Source organism: Sarcophilus harrisii, chromosome 4, assembly GCF_902635505.1.
Source record: "Sarcophilus harrisii chromosome 4, mSarHar1.11, whole genome shotgun sequence".
Lineage (NCBI taxonomy): Eukaryota > Metazoa > Chordata > Mammalia > Dasyuromorphia > Dasyuridae > Sarcophilus > Sarcophilus harrisii.
This window is the reverse complement of record NC_045429.1, coordinates 370286959-370308310: the sequence shown is the minus strand read 5'-3', so window position 1 is coordinate 370308310 and position 21352 is coordinate 370286959.

The window sequence follows — 21352 nt, the reverse complement described above, 5'->3', positions numbered from 1 at the left end:
GTCCTGAATTAATATAGTGACCATCTGAGTGAAGAGAAGGGGATCACTGCAAAAGATATTAGAAAGATAGAATTAATAAGAATTGACTACTAATTGGTTGGGAGGGCTTGAGACACAATGAAGAGTCAAGAATGACTTCAAGATTTTGACTGTGACTGGAAGTGACAGGAAGAATGGGTCTAGTTGCAATAAAAATGGAGATATTTGGAGTAAAGTTTAAGGGAGGGAAATGCTGAGTTCTATTTTGAACATGGTGAGTTAAAGATGCCTATGAGACATCCAGATGGAAATCTTTTTTTTTTTGTTTTTTAATTTTAATAGCCTTTTATTTACAGGTTATGTGTATGGGTAACTTTACAGCATTGACAATTGCCAAACCTCTTGTTCCAATTTTTCACCTCCTTCCCCCCCTCCCCCAGATGGCAGGATGACCAGTAGATGTTAAATATATTAAAATATAAATTAGATACACAATAAGTATATATGACCAAACCATTATTTTGCTGTACAAAAAGAATCAGACTCTGAAATATTGTACAATTAGCCTGTGAAGGAAATCCAAAATCCAGGTGGGCAAAAATATAGGGATTGGGAATTCAATGTAATGGTTTTTAGTCATCTCCCAGAGTTCTTTTTCTGGGCATAGCTAGTTCAGTTCATTACTGCTCCATTAGAAATGATTTGGTTGATCTCGTTGCTGAGGATGGCCTGATCCATCAGAACTGGTCATCATATAGTATTGTTGTTGAAGTATATAATGATCTCCTGGTCCTGCTCATTTCACTCAGCATCAATTCATGTAAGTCTCTCCAGGCCTTTCTGAAATCATCCTGTTTATCATTTCTTACAGAACATTAATATTCCATAATATTCAAATACCACAATTTATTCAGCCATTCTCCAATTGATGGGCACCCACTCAGTTTCCAGTTTCTGGCCACTACAAGGAGAGCTGCCACAAACATTTTGGCACATACAGGTCCCTTTCCCTTCTTTATGATCTCTTTGGGATATAAGCCCACTAGTAACACTGCTGGATCAAAGGGTATGCACAGTTTGATAACTTTTTGAGCATAGTTCCAAATTGCTCTCCAGAATGGTTGGATTCGTTCACAACTCCACCAACAATGTATTAGTGTCCCTGTTTTCCCACATCCCCTCCAACATTCCGCATTATCTTTCCCTGTCATTCTAGCCAGTCTGACAGATGTGTAGTGGTATCTCAGAGTTGTCTTAATTTGCATTTCTCTGACTAATAATGACTTGGAGCATCTTTTCATATGGCTAGAAATAGTTTCAATTTCTTCATCTGAGAATTGTCTGTTCATATCCTTTGACCATTTATCAACTGGAGAATGGCTTGATTTTTTATAAATTAGAGTCAATTCTCTATATACTTTGGAAATGAGGCCTTTATCAGAACCTTTGACTGTAAAAATATTTTCCCAGTTTATTGCTTCCCTTCTAATCTTGTCTGCATTAGTTTTGTTCATACAAAAACTTTTCAGTTTGGTATAATCAAAATTTTCTATTTTGTGATCAGTAATGATCTCTAGTTCTTCTTTGGTCATAAATTCCTTCCTCTTCCACAGGTCTGAGAGGCAAACTATCCTGTGTTCCTCTAATTTATTGATAATCTCATTCTTTATGCCTAGGTCATGAACCCATTTTGACCTTATCTTGGTGTATGGTGTTAAGTGTGGATCAATGCCTAGTTTCTGCCATATTAGTTTCCAATTTTCCCAGCAATTTTTGTCAAACAGTAAGTTCTTATCCCGAAAACTGGGGTCTTTGGGTTTGTCAAACACTAGGTTGCTATAGTTGTTGACTGTTTTGTACTTTGAACCTAACCTATTCTACTGATCAACTAATCTATTCCTTAGCCAATACCAAATGGTTTTGATAACTGCTGCTCCATAATATAATTTTAGACCATATGGAAATCTTTAGCAGACATCTAGAGATAGTGGGCAGGAGTTTATGAGAGAAGGGCTCAAAGAGGATGAAATAACTAAGATAGTGAGGAGAACAGTCAAGACAGGACTTTGAGGGAGACCAAAGATTAGAAGAGAAGGGAAGAAGAATGAATTAATAAAAGAAATTGGAATGAGAGAATAACTCAATAAAGCAGAAGTCAATAGGGAAGAGGAAATTCTGGAGGAGAGACTATATAAAGATATGATGAGAAATGAGACAAAGTCTCTAGATTGAACAATCAACCGATCATTGGTAATCTTTGAGAAAACCATAGATTGGTGAGATCAGAAGTTAGACTTCAAGGGATTGAGAACTGAGTCAGCAGGTAAAAAGAAAGTAGAGACAAAGAATATTCTTGCTATCAAAAAATCATAGTTTCTATATGCAATAACCTCTTTCCCTGTAAATTGAGAAAAGTGATTGAGAAAATAATCATGTACTAGAGAAGTCTGTGATGATGGACAGTGGAGCCAGAGTCAAAATGTCCCAGCAGTGATAGATGTTTCTGAAAAAATGGTCCTTGTTCTGTCATCTTGCTGCAGGGACAGCTATCTCCAATGACAATAATTGCAGGAATGGCTTTAGCCAAATGCAGATGGGCTTATTTGTTTCCTAATGGGTTTCTGAATTCTGGACCCCAGAGAGCTTGGTGGAAACATTTTTGCAGCTAACAATGGGAGTGAGAGGGAAATGAAAATTTTAGCATTCCAATTGTACCTATTTAATAGGATCTGTTTCATTTAAAGCAAAGGATAGATATAATTAGAGGCAGTAGTAGTTTCCATGGAAAATGGATTTTTCCTAGCATGGTACTGGGATGAAAAATGCTGTTGATGGCAATCGGTTCAGTGACAGAGAAAGTTAGTTATTATAGCAGAATAGGCATTCTCATTTATCTCAAACTTTTCAAACAAGCAAAATCAATTTTGATTATCATGAGAGAAGATTTGAACCTCTGTATGAAGGTGGATGAGACTGGATAAAGAAAAGTATGCTACAGAAACTGATTGGAAAGAAGAAAACAACACAGGAGAAGATTAGAAATTAAAGAAGAAGGTGGGGGACAATTTTAAGCATTTTTAAAATGACAGTTGTTACTAAAGAACTACTAGTTGGAAACTCCTTTTTAAGTGGTTAAGTTCCTTTTTCATAGTGATAATTTCACTGTGAGATTTCAAGCTCCCATATTATCCTTGCAACATAGTCAGAAACAACATTGCTTGAGGTATGAGTCACACATATCTTCCATAGACATAATTGTATTGAGGAGGTAAAAAAAATAAATTTCTTGAACTTTCAGTGTCACCAGAAATCCTAAATCAATGATATACTATTCTTTACAATGGAGAGCGTATGGGTAGAATAGAAGTCATTTGTAAATTTCAGCATTACAGTCATATTATATCATAATAAAGTGTAATATATGGACATCTAAATTTAGCTTCACACCCATCACCCCCTCCAAAAAAATGTTTCATAAAGATTTCTAGCAGTAATATAAGTCCAATCACCTCAATTTATCAATGAGGAAACTGAGGTGCAGGGTGAACTTGCTAAGTGATTTGCTAAACAAAACAAAAATAATACAAATAGCTAAGGCCAAATTCAGGGTTCCTAATTCTCAATTAATGCATTTTCTCCTATTATATTGTATTTTTATGGTACTCCAAAGGTTTCCTTAAATATAGTATAATTCAGTTTAAAATATTGGGTTCAAGATTATTTGAAATGAATTCACTTTTCTTTCTTCCTGAAATACCTTGAAATCAAAACTCACTATCTTTTTTCTTTACTCCCAGCAGTGAAGAACATGTAATCCTTTCCTTGCCAAGGTCAGCCTCTCCAATTTGTTTTTTTAATCCATTTCTTCTCACCAGCTTCAGCAGATTACACCAACAGGGTGGAGTTGTGAAATGATTCAACCCATTCTGGAGAGCAATCTGGAACTATACCCAAAGGGGTATAAAACTATACATACCCTTTGACCCAGCAGTGCTATTACTGGGTCTGTATTCCAAGGGAATCATAAAGGAGGGAAAAGGCTCTATAAAAATATTTGTAGCAGCTCTTTTTGTGGTAGCAAATAATTGGAAAGTGAGTAGATGCCCATCAATTGGAGGATGGCTGAACAAATTGTGGTATGTGAAGATAATAGAATGTTATTCTATAAAAATGATGAACAAACTGTTTAGAAAGACCTGGAAAGATTTACATGAACTGATGCTGAGTGAAATAAGAAGGACCAGGAATACATTGTGCACAATAATAGCAAGAATGTGCTATGATCAACTTTGGAAGACTTGCTTCTTCTCAGAGGTTCAGTGATCCAAAGCAATTCCAATAGACTTTGGGCAGAAAATGCCATCTGCATCCAGAAAAAGAACTAAGGAGACTGAATATAAATCAACATATGCTATGTTCACCTCTTTCTGTTTTTTTATCTCTCATGATTTTTTCCTTTTGCTATGATGTTTCTCTCCCAACATGATTTATAAAATGATGTGTGTTAAAAATGAAGAAAAAAAAGATTACACCTACAGCGATTTTCCCATCTCTAATCTCTATTGTCTCTATCTGATCTTCTTAATTGCTTTTATACACACCCAAATGTTCTCCATTCTAAACAACAATAACAATGACAACTCAGACTATCTCCTTTAGCTATCCTTTATATTCCTTTCCACAGCCAAACTTTTTGAAACAGTTACTTACATTTGATGTCTTCCCTTTTCTCTTACTCTTTTCACTGTGTTTTGCAATCTGGCTCCCACTTTGATCATCACCTGAAATTGCTCTCTCTAAAATTACTATTGATCTTTTAAAATTGTCTACTCTGATGGCTTCTCCTTCTTGACCTCTGAAGCATATGACAGACAATACTGACTATCCATGATCTCATGGATACCGTGTCCTCTTCACATGGGGACATTATAGTGCTATTTTCTCTTGTTTTTTCTCCAATTTGTCTGTGTTTCTTCTATTTCCTTTCATCTCCCATATCACAATCCCTTAATTAGTGATATAACTCAAAACTTTATTGTTGGCCCACTTGTATTATATTTATACAATCTCACATTTGGTGACCCCATCAGCTTCTATAGACATCTTTATGAAGATGACCACCAATTTTATGTATCTGGCCCTACTCTCTTGAGCTCTAATTATTTATCATCAAATATCTTTTGGATATTTAGAACTAGGTGTTCCATAAGTATCTGAAACTTCATATGTGCAAACCAGAACTAAGTATCTTTCTCCTAAGTACTAACCCCTTCTTCAACTTCCCTATTTATGTCAAGAGCAACACCTCCTGCTTTCCTCTCCACTGCCCAGATTCAAAACCTTTGTCATCTGTTTATTCCAACTGAGTGAGGAATCAAAAATCAGTTGCCTTTCTAGCTCACAACATTTCTCACATTTCCCTCCTTCTCACTTAATAGTTATCACAAAAATTCAATGGCCTTATTTGCTCACACCTAGACTATTATACCAGTTCCCAATTCCCAAATCTCTCCACATCACAATCCACCCTCCACACAACAACAGTCAAAATAATTTGTCTACAGTACAAAGTCTAACTTTGTTAACCCCCTATTCATCAAACTCCAATAGTTTTCTATTACCACTTGGATCAAATATAAATTCTGTTTGGTTTTTAAAGCACTTCACAATATTTTGAAACACTTGACAACATTTCTTCTAGATTTCTTTAGCCAAAATGGTCATCTTGCAGTTTCTCATATGTACTCCATCTCCTCTCTCTGCATCTTTGAACTAATTGATTGTTACCCATGCTTAGAATGAACTCTTACCTTACCTCATGAAATACAAGTACTTGGTTTCCTTCAAGAAAAGCACAATTCCTGCCTAGGTCTTTTTTAATCTCCCCACCTGTACATACAAAGTATACATATGCTTAAAGTGTGTGTGTATGTATATATATATATATATATATATATATATATATATATAAAATATATAGTATATACTATATATTATATATATATAATATATAGTATTTATACATATAATATATTAGCATATATATTATATATTATATATAGTATATAATAATATATAGTGTATATATATAGTATATAATGTATAGTATATTATATATTATATATATAATATATACCATATATAGTATATAATAATATATAGTATACACATAGTATATAATGTATAGTATATATAATATATAATAATATATAGTATACATATAGTATATAATGTATAGTATATAGTATATTTATATATATATAATATATAGTATATAATATATAGTATATATAATATATACTATATAATAATATATGGTATACATATATATGTATATGTGTATATATATATATATATATATACACTCACATATATGTGTCATTTGACATATTAGAATTAGATCCCCTTACACTATAAGATCCTAGAGGGCAAGGATTGCTTCAACTGTGTTTATATCTCTGACACCTAACAATACCTGTCATATAGTAGATGCTGTATAGTTGTTTGTTGATTGATTATTAGCTATTTAAAATGTTAATTTATATAGAACTTTTCAGGATAGCATCTATTATGTAAAGCAAAGTGTACCTACAATTCCATCTATTATTATTATCAATACTAACTACACATATCCTTATTGTTCAGGAAAATATTTTGGTCCACTAACCCTACATTTGTGAAGGAAGGGCATACAACTGTCATCTCTCAAAAACATTTCAGTACAGCTAAGTTCTTGTGGCTAAGCAAGGATCACTGAGGTCATTCAAACTGTATAATGAAGAACTCATTCTACAAACAGAAATATTCTAGGAAGCTACAAGTCTGAGACAAGTCATCCTTCTCCAAAGTTTTTATATCGCTAATATCTAGCTAAAATGAATAATCATCAACCATGATTCTGGAGAACCAATGATTGCTACCACCTTCTGACAGATTAAGGATAGAGTCAATCCATAGAATGTGGCATATGTTTTTAATTATAAACCAAAAATATGCTTTCTGTAATGTGTAAAAAGGTTAAGAAACAGTTTCTGGTTATTAACCATTTCAGCAATTATCCTAGCATTTCATTAATGAAAAAATCAGTGATACTATTGAATACTGAAGACCAATCATGATAATGGGCTCACAGTTCATATACACTTGGGAGAGAAGGTTTTCCTGAGGGTGGCAAGCAATTCTGGTTAAGAAGTAAGGAGAAAGATGGACCTGTTCAAAGTATATGAACAGACAATTTTCAGATGACAAAATTAAAGCCATTTTTAGTCATATAAAAATGCTCTAAATCATTATTGATTAGAGAAATACAAATTAAAACAGCTCTAAATGCACATAAATGCAGGAGGAAATGTGGGAAAACTGGGACACTAATACATTGTTGGTGGAGTTGTGAATTGATCCAACCATTCTGGAGAGCAAATTGGAACTATGCTCAAAGGATTATAAAATTGTGCATACCTATGACCCAGAAGTGCCACTACCCAAAGAGATCATTAAAAAAGGGAAAGGGACCCACATGTGTAAAAATATTTGTGGCAGCCCTTTTTGTAGTGACAAGGAGTTGGAAAATGAGTAGATGACTATCAATTGGGGAATGGCTGAATAAGTTGTGATATATGAAGGTAATGGAAAATAAAAATGATAAACAAGATGATTTGACAAAGTCCTGGAAAGCTTTATATGAACTGATGGTGAACAAAACAAGTAGAACCAGAAATATATTGTACAGAATAAAAGCAAGAATGTGTAATGACCAAGTATGAAAGACTTGGTTCTTCTCAGTGGTTCAGTGATCCAAAGAAATCCCAATAGACTTTGGACAGAAAATACCCTCTGCATCCAGAAAAAAGAACTAAGGAGACTGAATGTGAATCAACACAGGCTATATTCACTCCTTTTTTTTTTTTTTCCTCTTCCATGTTTTTTTTTTTTTTTTCCTTTTGCTCTGATTTCTCTTCCCCAACATGATTCATAAAGCAATGTATATTAAAATAAATAAATTTTTAAAAATTAGAGGTTGGAGGATATAAGATTGATCATGTCATTTACTCCCAATCATCCCAACCTCAGGAAAATCTAGACTTAAGAATCCATTCCTGCACTCAAGTCTGAACAGAAGAGAGTGGACCAAAAATTTCACCTTAGATTAAATTCCTTACAAGGCTTGGTAGGATAACAATATCTGGCCTGAGGAGAGTGTTAATTCCATTTGCTATCATTAGTCCTGTGTTCCAGGGGCTGAACATTAAAATGAGGACTTTAGAAAAAAAAAAGAGAAGCTCTGGATCTCCCTGAATCTTTGATTATTAATAAGCATTTCTCTCATTTCTATGTAGATTTGCTACTAAAGTTCTATTCTTCTTTTCCTTCTCAGTGGGGTGAGTGAATGAGGTAGGAGAAAGAAAAATAAATGTTTAACTGTAAAATTAAAAAAAAAAATCTGGTAAAATAGGCATTAAGGACAATCTTTAACAGGGAAAAAAAAGTGATGAGTCAGCAGTCTCGTGGATTATTTGTTAAAAGGGAAAGCTAAGAAAGTCACAGAGCAGAAGTTGGAAGACCACTTAGTCCACCAATCTCAATTTACAAATGAGGAAACTGAGGCCCAGTGAGGTAAAGTGATTTGACTAAGGTGAACTTTGGGCAGCTAACTGGTACAGTGTATTGAGAACTTAAGCTGGGGTCAGGAAGTGAGTTAAAATCTGGTCTCAGACACTTATTAGCTATGTGATCCTGAACAAGTCACAGCTCTGTTTGCCTCAGTTTCTTCATCTGCAAAATGATCTGGAGAATGAAATGGTAAACCACTCTGTTTCCTTTTCCAAGGAAACCCCAAATGAGATCATGGAGAATTGGACATGACTGAAAATGACTAAACAACAAACAGGTGAGCTTCAAAGCATTTTGGGTCCCAACTGAAAGCCCTCCTTTTGGCACCTATATTTTTGATTCATTTCTTAGTCTCAGTACCCAAGGTCCAATGAGAAGGATAGTGTAATAAACTTAGAGTGAACAATGTTCTCCCTGAGCCCTAAATGGTCCTTCCGCATAGGAAATTTTTGTTTCCCAGATCCTCAGATGTCTTTTGATGGCTAGAGACCACTTGATAAATGGTATCCTGGAAAAGTGAACTACAAAGCCATCCTTTTTACAATACAATGTAGACTAATGTGGCAGAAGTCTGTGCTCAGCTCATAATCTTAGGCACAGGCTAAACTTGTTTAATTTAAAGGAAAAATTACGCCATAAGACAAGTTTCTGTGGAGCTGAAAGGATTCATGCTAATTAAAATGCCTTAAAGCTAAAGCACAGAAGTGTCCCTCCCATGAAAGAGAGATAACCAACTTTTAAAAGAAAATGTTTTTCAAACAAGCTTTCCTTAACCTAACCCCTGTGCCCTCAGCTCCAGTCATCATGGAAAGCAGCTTTAATAATGTACTGTGCCAAATTTTCCTGGGATGTTTCACTTCCAGAATATTAAGAACTTTAGAAAAAATAACCTAGATCTCCCAGACATTTTATCCAGATAGTTAAATCCAAAGAGAGCATTTTGTTAAGATGAAAGCCGAAAGATAATATATTGGAGAACTCTTAGGAGTAAAGAAATATCTTTGAGCACAATAAACACTTCAAAGTCAGCAGCCTATAGGAAGCACAACCTCATAGGTTAGATAGTAAACACCAAAATTCCATGCTATGTATGAGGCACTATGCACCAGATACCATGCACCAAAATGATTTCTCTACAATGCAGGTCAGATCTCTTCGACTTCCCATTACCCCAACTAAAGTCCAGTGCCTCTTTGCCTGCAGGACTAAATAAACAATACTGTTTAGCATTTAAATTGCTTTATAACCTAGCCCCCATCACCTTTCTCACCTTCCTCTTCAATCCAGTGTCACTGACCTCTTAATTACTCCATAAACAAGATACTCCTCCTCTCAGCTCTGGAGATTTTTTCCAGTTCTTCCCTAAACCTGGAATTCTCTCCCTCCTCACATTTGCTTACTGATTTATCTGGTATCCTTAAATCCCAATTAAAAATCTTTCTACAGAAAGCCTTTTCCAATCCATCCTAATTCCAATGCCTTCCCTTTCTTAATTATATCTTCTTCATTCTATATATATATATATATAGTTTGTCTATACATATTTGTTTATTGTCTCCCCCATCATATTGGGACCTTCTTCAAGGGATTGTCTTTTATCTTTTTGTTTTTTTGTAACTCTGGCATTTAATACTGTGCCTGACATAAAATAGATACTTAATAAATCTTTATTGATTGATGCTGAAATAATTATATAAGAATTTCAAAAATCAAACCTGTGGTTTCAAAGTGTAGAGAACTCTTAGTGAGGAAGTGCTCTCTAATAGGATAGATTATCAACTTATGAACGGTATCAGAGTGTTGTCTGGGATCCTGAAAGATTAAATGTCTTATTTCCTATTATCAGGGACTTCAAGTTCTGAAAATGTATTCCCATTTTACATAGAGAAATAAGAAGATGAAGAGCTTCATGTATTGCAATCATGGTTGGGAGAGTCTTGGGGGACTCTCTAACAGGGGAAAAGTCATATTTACCCCATGGATTTTTATGAGGATCAAATCAGCGAATATAAAGGACTCTGTAAATCTTAAAACGCCATATACAAATGTTCACATTTGGACCAGAAAACAATCATACCTGGGTATTCTATGAATTTTTTTCTCAGTGTTATATTTTTCCTTCTCAATCTCATTATGAAGGAATTTAGAAGAAAATAACTTATTGAAACTAAAAATCTGACTCTTTGTTCCCATTCAATTTCTCCACTTGGCATTACATGAAAAAAAATGACAATAATTCCCTCAATTCTTTGATTCTTGCTACTACACACAGGAAGAGCAAGAAGTAGTTAAATGTGATGAAATGACGATCTCCCCAAAGACATCATGAAGACCCAATAATAATAAAAATTCACATTTCTAACATGTTTTATAAATATCCTATATTTATTCTTTTATTTTAAGCTCCTGTGAGAGAATATATGGAAAGGAACCTTCAAATCTTTATGTCATATATACATACACATATACATATATATATGTAAGCAAACAATTATTAATTCTCTAAACAAATCTGTGAGATTGGTATAATAAGTATTAGGATATCCATTTTATAGAGAGTCACACTAAAATTATCACCGGCCTTATGAATCTAAAATCAGTGTTCTTTCTCTTATATTATACTGGACTGCATGATGAGAAAAAAGAAGAGAAAAGAGTGGCTGTTTTGTGAAGTTTAGAGAAAAGTAGAATACAATTGATTCAAATAACATCTAAAGTGCTTTATAAATCTTAAAGTGACATATAAATGCTACCTGGTGCTATTACTACAATTGTTATTCATTAATCTCTTAGAGGAGGCAAAATCCAAAGTCACTTGTAAATGCAGCAAGAATGACTATCTTTAAGAATAAGTCATATAATCAGAGGTTCTTAGAGCAGGAATATACCCTTCGAGGTTAAGGAGAGAAATGGGGTGCTAGTGAAGGGGATCCTGACTATACCTTTTAATTGGGAAGTAGAAAGCAGAAGAGATTTTCTCATATTTCAATTCACTTATCAGTGTAAGGTATCTTCAAATAAACAAGCTAGGAGATGTGAGAGGAAATTATTTAGGCTCTAGGATTTGGTTAGCTAGTTAGTACAGTAGATAAAGGGACAGGCCCAAAGTCAAGAAGAGTGATCTTTGTGAATTCAAATCTAGCCTCAAACACTTATTAGCTATGTGGCCCTGGGCAAGTCACTTTACCCTGTCTGCCTCAGTTTCTTTATCTTAAAATAAACAGAAGAAAATGTCAAACCACATTAGTATTTTTGCCTAGAAAAATCACAAAGGGGCTCATAAAGAATCAGGCTTGGCTGAAAATCAACCAAAAAAAAAAAAAAAAAAAAAAAAGAATCTGGAGTCAAAAGAAATGGGTCTAAATTTTGGCTATGTAATTTATGGCCAACATGACCTTGAGTAAGACACAAAACTCTGCAAATTGTCTTCCTCATCTGTATAATGAGGAGTTAATGACTAAATTATTTACAAGTTTTTATAGAGCCCTAGATCCATGATTCTATGATCCTCCAGTTATAAATAAAAGCTGGAGAACAAGATTCTGAGATAGAGTATCCTGGGCAAATTTATAATCAAATTCATATTTAATGTCAAGGCTACATCCATAGGAGGTAAGAGGTATTAGTAAGAGGTATTATAAAGAGATGGCCTAGTACTGTAGAACTAATTGGTACTTAAGACCATGATTAAAGTATAAGAATCTTTAGATTTGCAAAAAATTGTATCCTAGTCATCTATTATAGTACACCTGTCTCTTTTTTGTGCATTTCTCTGGAGATATTCTGTGGTAACCATTCCTTTGAATTATGAAGAAATGGGGATGTTTTCAGAGAGAGATTTCTGTGAGAAATGAGTTTCTCTATTGCCTTGAATCAGGAACAAGGACTTTCCCCTTTTCTACTTTTTCATCCAGAAATCAACCAGTATGGGAAATCTTTCTTAAAATTGTAGCCAAACCAGGATCTAATTGGATAATAAAAGAAATTCTAAGTTTGGGTTAATGGATGTATTCCTGCTCCTTGTGTTTATTTAGAAAGATCTGGGGAAGTTTTGATTTCTTCCTTTTATTCTCTTTTGCCAAATTAGATTTATGTGGAAATTGATTTCTTTTTGATTAAGATTTGGGTGACTAAAGACACATACCCTCCCTTTAATATAGCCTAGCTCTAATTGTATTAATCAGAGTAAGTTCATTGGCACTCCTTAGGAACACCTACTCTTTGAAGATCATATAAACTGTGAGCCCATCACCATTAGGGGTCTTTGGTCTAAAAGAAAAAGCCAAATTGATATTCTTTTACTTATGAACCTTCTGGCCTTATTAATAAAATGGTTAAATTATACAGAAATTATGTGTCCCAGGAATTTTTAATTGTCATACTTTCTGCTCTAGAATTCTATCTATGGTAGAAATCCTGAAGTCTTTCCTTCTGAATCATGGTTATATCAATTTAAAAAAACCACACAATATAGGAAGCTGACATCAAAGTGAAGTGATGTCATGAAGAAGATAGGACCTGTAGGCTGGTACAGTGTATCATCTAATCTGATATCCCTACTGATGCAGCTTGGTTCAGAATGGCAGAGCAGAGAGAGTGATAAACTAGAGCCTGGAAGACTTGAGTTCCAATCTAGTTGTTGCTCCTGTGTTATCATGTCTAATTGATTTAATTTCTCTGAGTCTCAGTTTCCTCATATATTAAATGGGGAAGATAATTTCTGTGGGTTTAAATATGAATGTATATAAAGTGCTTCACAAGCCTTAAAATATTATTATAATTTTTATTATAGGAATTCCTTTGAAGATATTCTTGGCAGATGACTACTCTGTTTCTGTTTGAAAATGACCAGTTACAGGAAGCTCATTACTTTATGAGATAAGTTGGCTCATTTCATATAATTATAGTTGTTAGAAAGCTTTTTCTTTAGTTAAACAGAAATCTGCTTTTCCTAGAGCTTCTATGAAATTTAATCTTTTAGAACCACAGAATAAGTCTACTTTTTTTGTCCCTATGTGACAGGCTTCTAGATTTTTTTTGATGGAATTTTTACTTTTTTTTTTTGTCTTTAATATTGGTTTTGTTTTTGTTTTTTTATTATAACTTTTTATTGACACAACATATGCATGGGTTATTTTTTACAACATTATCCCTTGCACTCACTTCTGTTCCGACTTTTCTCTTCCCTCCCAGGCATCTAGATTTTTGAAAATGTGCCCCTTAGGTCAACCTTATCAGTGAGTTAAAGGAATGTCTGACACCTCAAGCATGTGAAGCCATATCTTGGCAGAATAGGCAGCTGCAGCAGGTGTTGTAGCATTTTGACCTTAGTCAGACATTGACAATTCCAAAGGCATTCTTGCCACTGGACTTTGATGACTCAGGAATAATGAAGCACAATTCTGTCTCATTTAAATCAATTCACCCACAAGTTAAAACATCACCCACGATGCCATTGGTCCTTTTCAAAAATGAAGGGCAAATGGCAACTGTACGCATTAATCATCCTCAGTTGCTTCAGTCTCTCCTCATATCAGATGGTTTCTGGACCCTGGTAAGAAATATGATCCTACCATCCTTCCTCCTTTGGATCAAGGCTCATTGAAATATAGAAACAGCTCCAAGTTCATACTCTCGACACCCTAGTTATTAATGAAACAGGGAAAAGGTGGATGGAAGAAGCAGGTTTGGATGTGTGAAAGCTTAGAGCAAAGTAAGGTAGAAGAGAGGTAAAATTTTATTGTAATGGTATTTAAAATTATAATTGAACTATTTTCATGAGATTGAATAAGACAGATATAAAGATGTCTGAAATGATAGATGAGTCATATTTCTAAAATATAATTAATCTGTGCATCAAAACTAAGGGAGTGGTAGCCTAGTCTAAAAACTGATCTTTCTATTCTATTATTTTTTTTTAAATGAGTCTTTTTTTCCCCCCACACTCTGAGGGTCACAATCTATTTTAGCATCTGAGCTATAATCAGGGTGTTGCTAATCTCTCAAATATGGCTTGGGGCAAAGGCAAACATGTTTAGTCAAACACTCTCCTTTCTTAAACCTGCTCATCCCTGGACATAGTCTAATTTAAGCCTTTTGGAGGCAGCCATTATCAAACATCTAGCTGCCATCTCTTGAATTATAGATGTAAATGATGAATGTAATTTATCTCTCTTCATAACAGCAAATGATCAAAACAGCCAAAAAAAAAATTAAGAGAAAAAAGAAGACTCATTTAAAGGGAAAAAAGAAGACTAAGACCCATTCTCAAATGACACACAAATCTGTGTGTTGGAAATGCCTAAAGGCAAAAAGAAAAGGGGATGGCAGAGTATGAAATGGATAGTGTCCTGGAAACAATGAACACAAACTTCGACTTCAAAAGATAGTGGAATATAGAACGACATGATTTGTGGAAAATAGTAGAGAAGTATAATATAGGACAAGAGAAGAGACTGGATTGCTATGGTCCATAGGGTCATGTAGAGTTGGACATGACTGAATAAAAACAATCAAGAAAAATACGGTCAAGATAAACCATATCAATAAGAATTATATGAGTATAATCTTTACAAGAAAATGGATTTCAAATATAGATTCTTAATTTCCCCTTCCAAGAAAGTCACATAAGTGAATTTACATGAGTTATTCAGAAGGCTTAGTCCTAGAGACATTTTTAACTCCTAAAGCTCTCGGATTGTAATGCTCAGGGTACCAAGAAAGGAAATGAGTACTTAGAGTCATATTGGATTTGATGTCAGAATGACCTGGGTTGGAATCCTGCTTCTAATCTAATTAGAATAGAACTTGGACAAGGTTATTTCACTTAACAAAGGCTGTTTCCTCATCTATAAAATGACAGTATTAACTTTAGTACCTACTTATCACATAAGGGCATAGTGAGAATTAAATGAGAGTAAGGAGGAAAAGTGCCATATAAATGTCAATTATCATTAAGAATGACATATTGCCTGGAATTATAATTATTGGCAAACAAGTTTATCTTCCCTTATAGACTGTAAAATTTTCGAGGGGAGGAAGTATATTCCATACATGTCACACATACCTTGTACTATGTCTTGGAACATGGTTCTTAAATTAAAAATACTTAAATATTTGCTGTGTTCAGTTTAATATGATCCAAATAAATATTTATCAAGTACATGCAAGGCATTGTATTAAGGAACTTTTCTTCTCCCATAGAATGTTTCTCATTGTAAGTAGGGATAGTTTCATTCTGTGTACTTGTATCTTCAGCATCCAGAAAATGCCTGATATCTAGTTGATGTTTAATAAATAATTGCTTATTCATTGACAGATTTATATACAGACAAAAAATGAAATAGTCCCTGCCCTCATGCAAATTACATTCTACTGGGAGAAACATGTACAGATAAGTAAATCTAAGGCAAGCTGAGGAAGAAGGGAACTCACTATCATATGGGAGGAATTAGAAATAGCTTCATGGAAACCAATCTTAGCATCTGAGTTGTGCCTCAAAGGAAGCAACACAGATGAAGTTTGTATACATTCCAGGCATGGGAATAGCAGATCTGACTAAACAAATGAGTGAGTGAGTGAATGAATATGCTTCTGAAAGGCATAAATATAGGAAAACTACTCCCTTCCTATTCTTACCTTATCTTTCTCCTGTTATACTGCCTGGAGAGAATTTGTGGCTGGTCTTCCTAGAAAACTAATCAAAAAATGCATGCCATGTCTCTCTGCCTCTTTTCCTAAGAGGAAACCTAGGGACTGAATGAGTAAACTGGAGAGAGTAGACTGAGAATAAAGTTGGGGAAAATGTCTTCCTGAACTCACCTAATTATTTTAATTAAGATACAAGGGAGTGAAATAACATACATCTGCGTATTCACAATCTGTATACCATTCATTCCAGCCTCTTCTTTGCTAGCACTCTTGTATGCTTTAATATTTGGTTTTATATATATATATATATATAATATTAGTTTTAAATATATATATATATATATATACACACACACACACACACATATATATATACATACACACACATACACACACACAATTAGCTTATTAAGTTGGTATGGTATGCTAGAAGTATTGAAAACTGTATGACAAATCCCTAAATTGGGAAAGAATCCAAAAATCATATCAGTTATTCAAGTACAAAAAAGAATTTGCCTTGATTTGTGATAGGCTGTGGCTGGGTCTGCCTGCTTCAAGTTTCTCCCAATTCCAATTCATTCTCCTTTCAACCACTAAAATGATTTTCCTAAAAACCAAGTCCAGTTACCACTGAATACATTCCAGTGATTTTCTATTGCCTTCAGGATTAAATACAAAATTCTCTATTTGGCATAAGCTAATCCCTTCCTCCTTTTTCAATTCCAACACGTACTTTTTGATCCAGTGACACTGGCCTCTAGGCTGTTTCAAGAACAAAACACTCCATCACTTGGATAGAGTCATTTTATCTGGCTTTCCCTCATATTTGGAATTCTCTCTCTTCTCAGTTCTGATTACTGATCTCCCTAGTTTCCTTTAAGTCCCAACTACTATGCCATCTTCTACAGGAAACATTTCCTAAACCCTGTTAATTCCAGTGATTTTCTTTTTTTTTAATCCCCTCTTCTTTCATCCTATATATAGTTTGCTTTATATATACTTGTTTGTATGTTGTTTCCTCAATTAGATTGTAAGATCCTTAAGGGCAGGGATAATCTTTTTTTTTTTCTTTTCTTTTTTATCTTTAGTCTTCTAAGAAGTTTCTCATACAACTGACTATACCATCTTTGTGAGACAGTTGGCTATATTATAGCCTATAGTTGATGAAACACAGAAAAACTAATTTGACATCAACCTACCTTTCCAAAATTATTTCACCCATCACCTCAAATCCTTCAAATCCTTTCCATTCTAGCTAAACCAGAATGTTAAAAGTTCCCCATTAACATTTTAATTGACTATACCCCTTTATATAGATTATCCTTTATACTTGGACCTCCTCTCATTGCCTTCTGCTGAAATTCTTTACTTTATTCAAGACTTAAATTGGTTCCCATCTTTTCCATAAGACTTTTGATTTCCCCAACCGAAAGTAACTTTTCCTCTTTGAATTTCCCTAGAGCACTTGCTTTCTCCCCCCCCCCCCAGATTTTTGTCATATTCTAATAACACTATGCCAATTTAAATGATAGAATCGTAGATTTGAAGTTGGGTGAGACCTTAGAGGTCACCTCATCTAACCTTCTAATTTTAAAAATAAGGAAACAAAGGCCCACAGAAGTTAATTTATCCAAAATCTTAAGACTAGTAATTGTTAGAGTTGAGAATCAGACACAGGTTTCCTGAATACAAATATAATACTCTTTCTATTATGCCACAGTTACTGTACACTGCCAATAGAGCTTAAGCTTCTTGAAAGCAGGAAACCATGTCATTTTCCACGAAGCACAGTGCTTCATTTATATAACTCATATGTTCCAATAAATTTATAATCTCATCAATGGGGATTTTCCTCCAGGGATGGAAATCACAAGCTATCTGTTCCCATTTATCCTGTATGATTTGATATATTCTATAAATTTACCACACAAATTCACAATGCTGATCTGTCCAACATACCTCTGGGCTCTTCCTTATTTCTTTTGATATTGAAGAGATACCAATGAAGCATGCAGGCTGGTAATTGGTTTTCCCTTGTTCTCATTATGTGACTGACCTATTTTTATTTTGGGGCATATATTCTCTGATGACATTATTTACAGTACTTTTCCTGCGTCCTTGTTTGAAATCCATAGTCACATTCTCAAACCCATTATGAACCCACCTCTTTAATGTCTTGTGAATCCTTTGGAGACTGTGGAATTCCATGTATGACATCCATATACATCACCATAAGAATATTATTATTGAAAAGATGGCCTTTTTCCAAAGGGAAGCCTATGCAATTTCCCAAAGACAATGCGGTCTATTCTCCTTCTAATGTTTAGTACTGGCTGCAATTCTGTCTTGTTGAAATGGTCCATATAAGATTGAAACCCAGATATAATGCTTTAAAAACAATAATCATATAATTTCTTCCTTCCTTGGCATATAAGTACTTTTTTGTGTATCCACAGAGTAAGCTAATTAGGGGTAGCTGACCATCATAGGAAGAAGTAGATCTCCACATGGGTTCAGTTTAAGAGAAATATGAGAAACTATCTGGAATGCTCAACTTATATTGTGCTATAGACTGGATACAAAAGAGCAAGAGTAAGATCTGGGAGACTTACAGGAAAGAAAGGGAGTGATTATACCTTCCTCAGCAAAAAATCTGGTAGATTATGGACTTGGAATAATATTGGTTAATACTGGTTAATTTAGTTTCCATTTTTTTTCCTTCTATGGTGAGTCATGGAATTATAGATTCAGAAATAAAAGAAATCTCAAAGAATAGGTCCAGGTAGTCTTAACCTGATGACCAAGAACTTTTTTTGGGGAGACAGGGGAGTTGTTTTTTATTAATTATGCTGCATTATAATTAGCCAAGGAGTATATAACCCCCAAAGGAGATACAAGTAAAGGTTAAGAAATCCAAACCCTTCATTTTATATATGTGAGGAAGCTGAAACTTGAGGAGACCACGTGATTTCCGAAGGTCAAAGAGGCCATCCATACTGGGCAGGATCTTTTTTTTTTTTTTTTTTGTTAAGGGGAAGTTGCTAAATATAGCATAAAGACAATGTGTATTAATAAGTTTTATTAATAAATAATAATAAAAGTAGATGATAGAGAGGGAAAGAAATGGGGATAGTTTAATTGAAAAAAAATGAATAATATAGGATAGAAATTTGAGGAATAATATAGGATAGAATTTGAGGAAAATAAGCAAAGAAAGTACCTGACAAAAGTACAAAACTAAGTTCTATGAAGCTAACATTACAGAGATCACAAACCATTATTTTGACAAGTAGAGTTGGTAAGTGAGTTTTCTTTCAATCACTAAAACTGACCCAGTCACTAAGCTGTGAAAAAGAATTTCAGACAGGAGCCTTACATGCAGTATCTGCCATAATGACTTGAAGGAGCTGGGGGAAATACTCTTTAAGCCATGAGTCAGGTGCTTAATAAATGTGTATCGAGTGATTGATTGAGTTGGAAAGGTTGGAAACCTTACTTGGAAGAAAGGTGCAATGGAAGAGTACACTGAATTTCAAGCAATGAAACCTGCTCTGGAACTTGCCTTGTGATCCAAGACAAGTCCCTTAACCTGTAGGAGCCTTAATTTCTTCATTTGTAAAATAATTGGAAGTATTAGCAGAATGATGCTGATCCTGAATCTTCTAATCTTCTTTGATTTTCCATACCTGAACACACACACACACACACACACACACACACACACACACACACACACAAAAACAAAAAAAAAAAAACTTGGGAGGTCAGAGGAAGATACATATGTTGGAAAAGTGGCGTCCATGCTAATAAAAGGTCACTGCCCAGTGAGCAAGATCTGTCCAGCTGAGTCTGCCGTCTAGAGCGACCTCTAATGTTATTCAGGAGGTATACCACCCACAGAATTGGAGGGTCTAGGCTTTCTGGGGAGCGCTGAATCAGTGAACCCTGTCACAGGATGAATGGCTATGGTTCTACTACCCTCTTTAAAGTTGAAGAAAATGGCTTCAGGATATTTCCAGTACCTAGACCATCCACAGGGCTAATGAGTCATCTTTGCAAAATTGTAAGCACTAAAAAGTGCTCCTGAAGCTATCAACCAGCCACAATTAACTTCAATTTTCATGGATAACTTATCATCTCCATCACTTTAGATAGATAATAAATTGGACAGGCTTAATATGTGGGGGGAGGGAGAGAGGTAGTAAATATTCTTGGGCCCATAAAAACACCAAGTTAATTTAGACAGTACTAAGTGACATGGACACTTTGTCTGTTTCAACTTGGAAAATTGGAGAGTACTCTGTATTCTCAGTCTTGCAACCTTCAGCCTCCAATCTTGGTTATTTTTATTACTGACAAAAAGCCTGACAGAGTTGGCATGAGTAGGAAATTACTGGGACATACATTAAATGCTCCCCAGAGGCTGGGACAGGAAATGAGTTCTGATTTATTTGGAGTGGTCAAAAAGGCAAGCCACAATTTTAGACCGACATAAACAAAATAAAAGAAAATTCTGGTTTATAAGAGGCCAGTGTCACTCAGAATTAACCTACCAGGCAATTTTATAGCAGTCACAAGGAATCACAGGGTTGGCATTTGAATCAATTTGAACATGGAATAAATACCTAACAATTACATAAGAAAATTAAATCCCACAAGTAATTACAGTTACTTGGAGTAGGTGTTGACAGAACATTGAAGTAGTTCACATGAGATAGTTCAAATACAGAGAAAATAAATTGATATCAGTTTTCATCTATACAATTTCCTTTTTCCTTTGTAATAACTGACATTTATGGATCTCACTCCAAACTCATAATAATCCAGTGAAGTACTACAATCCCATTTTACAGATGAGAAAATTTAGGATTCAGAGAAGATAAATTACTTACTCAAGGTCATAAAATATTAAGCAGTAGAAGTAGAATTAAAACTTGAGTTTCTCCTGACTTTAGAACCATCAAACTTCTCATTATATTACACTGTCTTTGAAATGGTAATTCTATATTCCCATTCATATATTCACATCTAGGTTTAGCATCTAGGTGACACAGATTGATCAATGGACCTGATCAGGGACATCAGAATTCAAATTCAGCCTTAGATACTTACT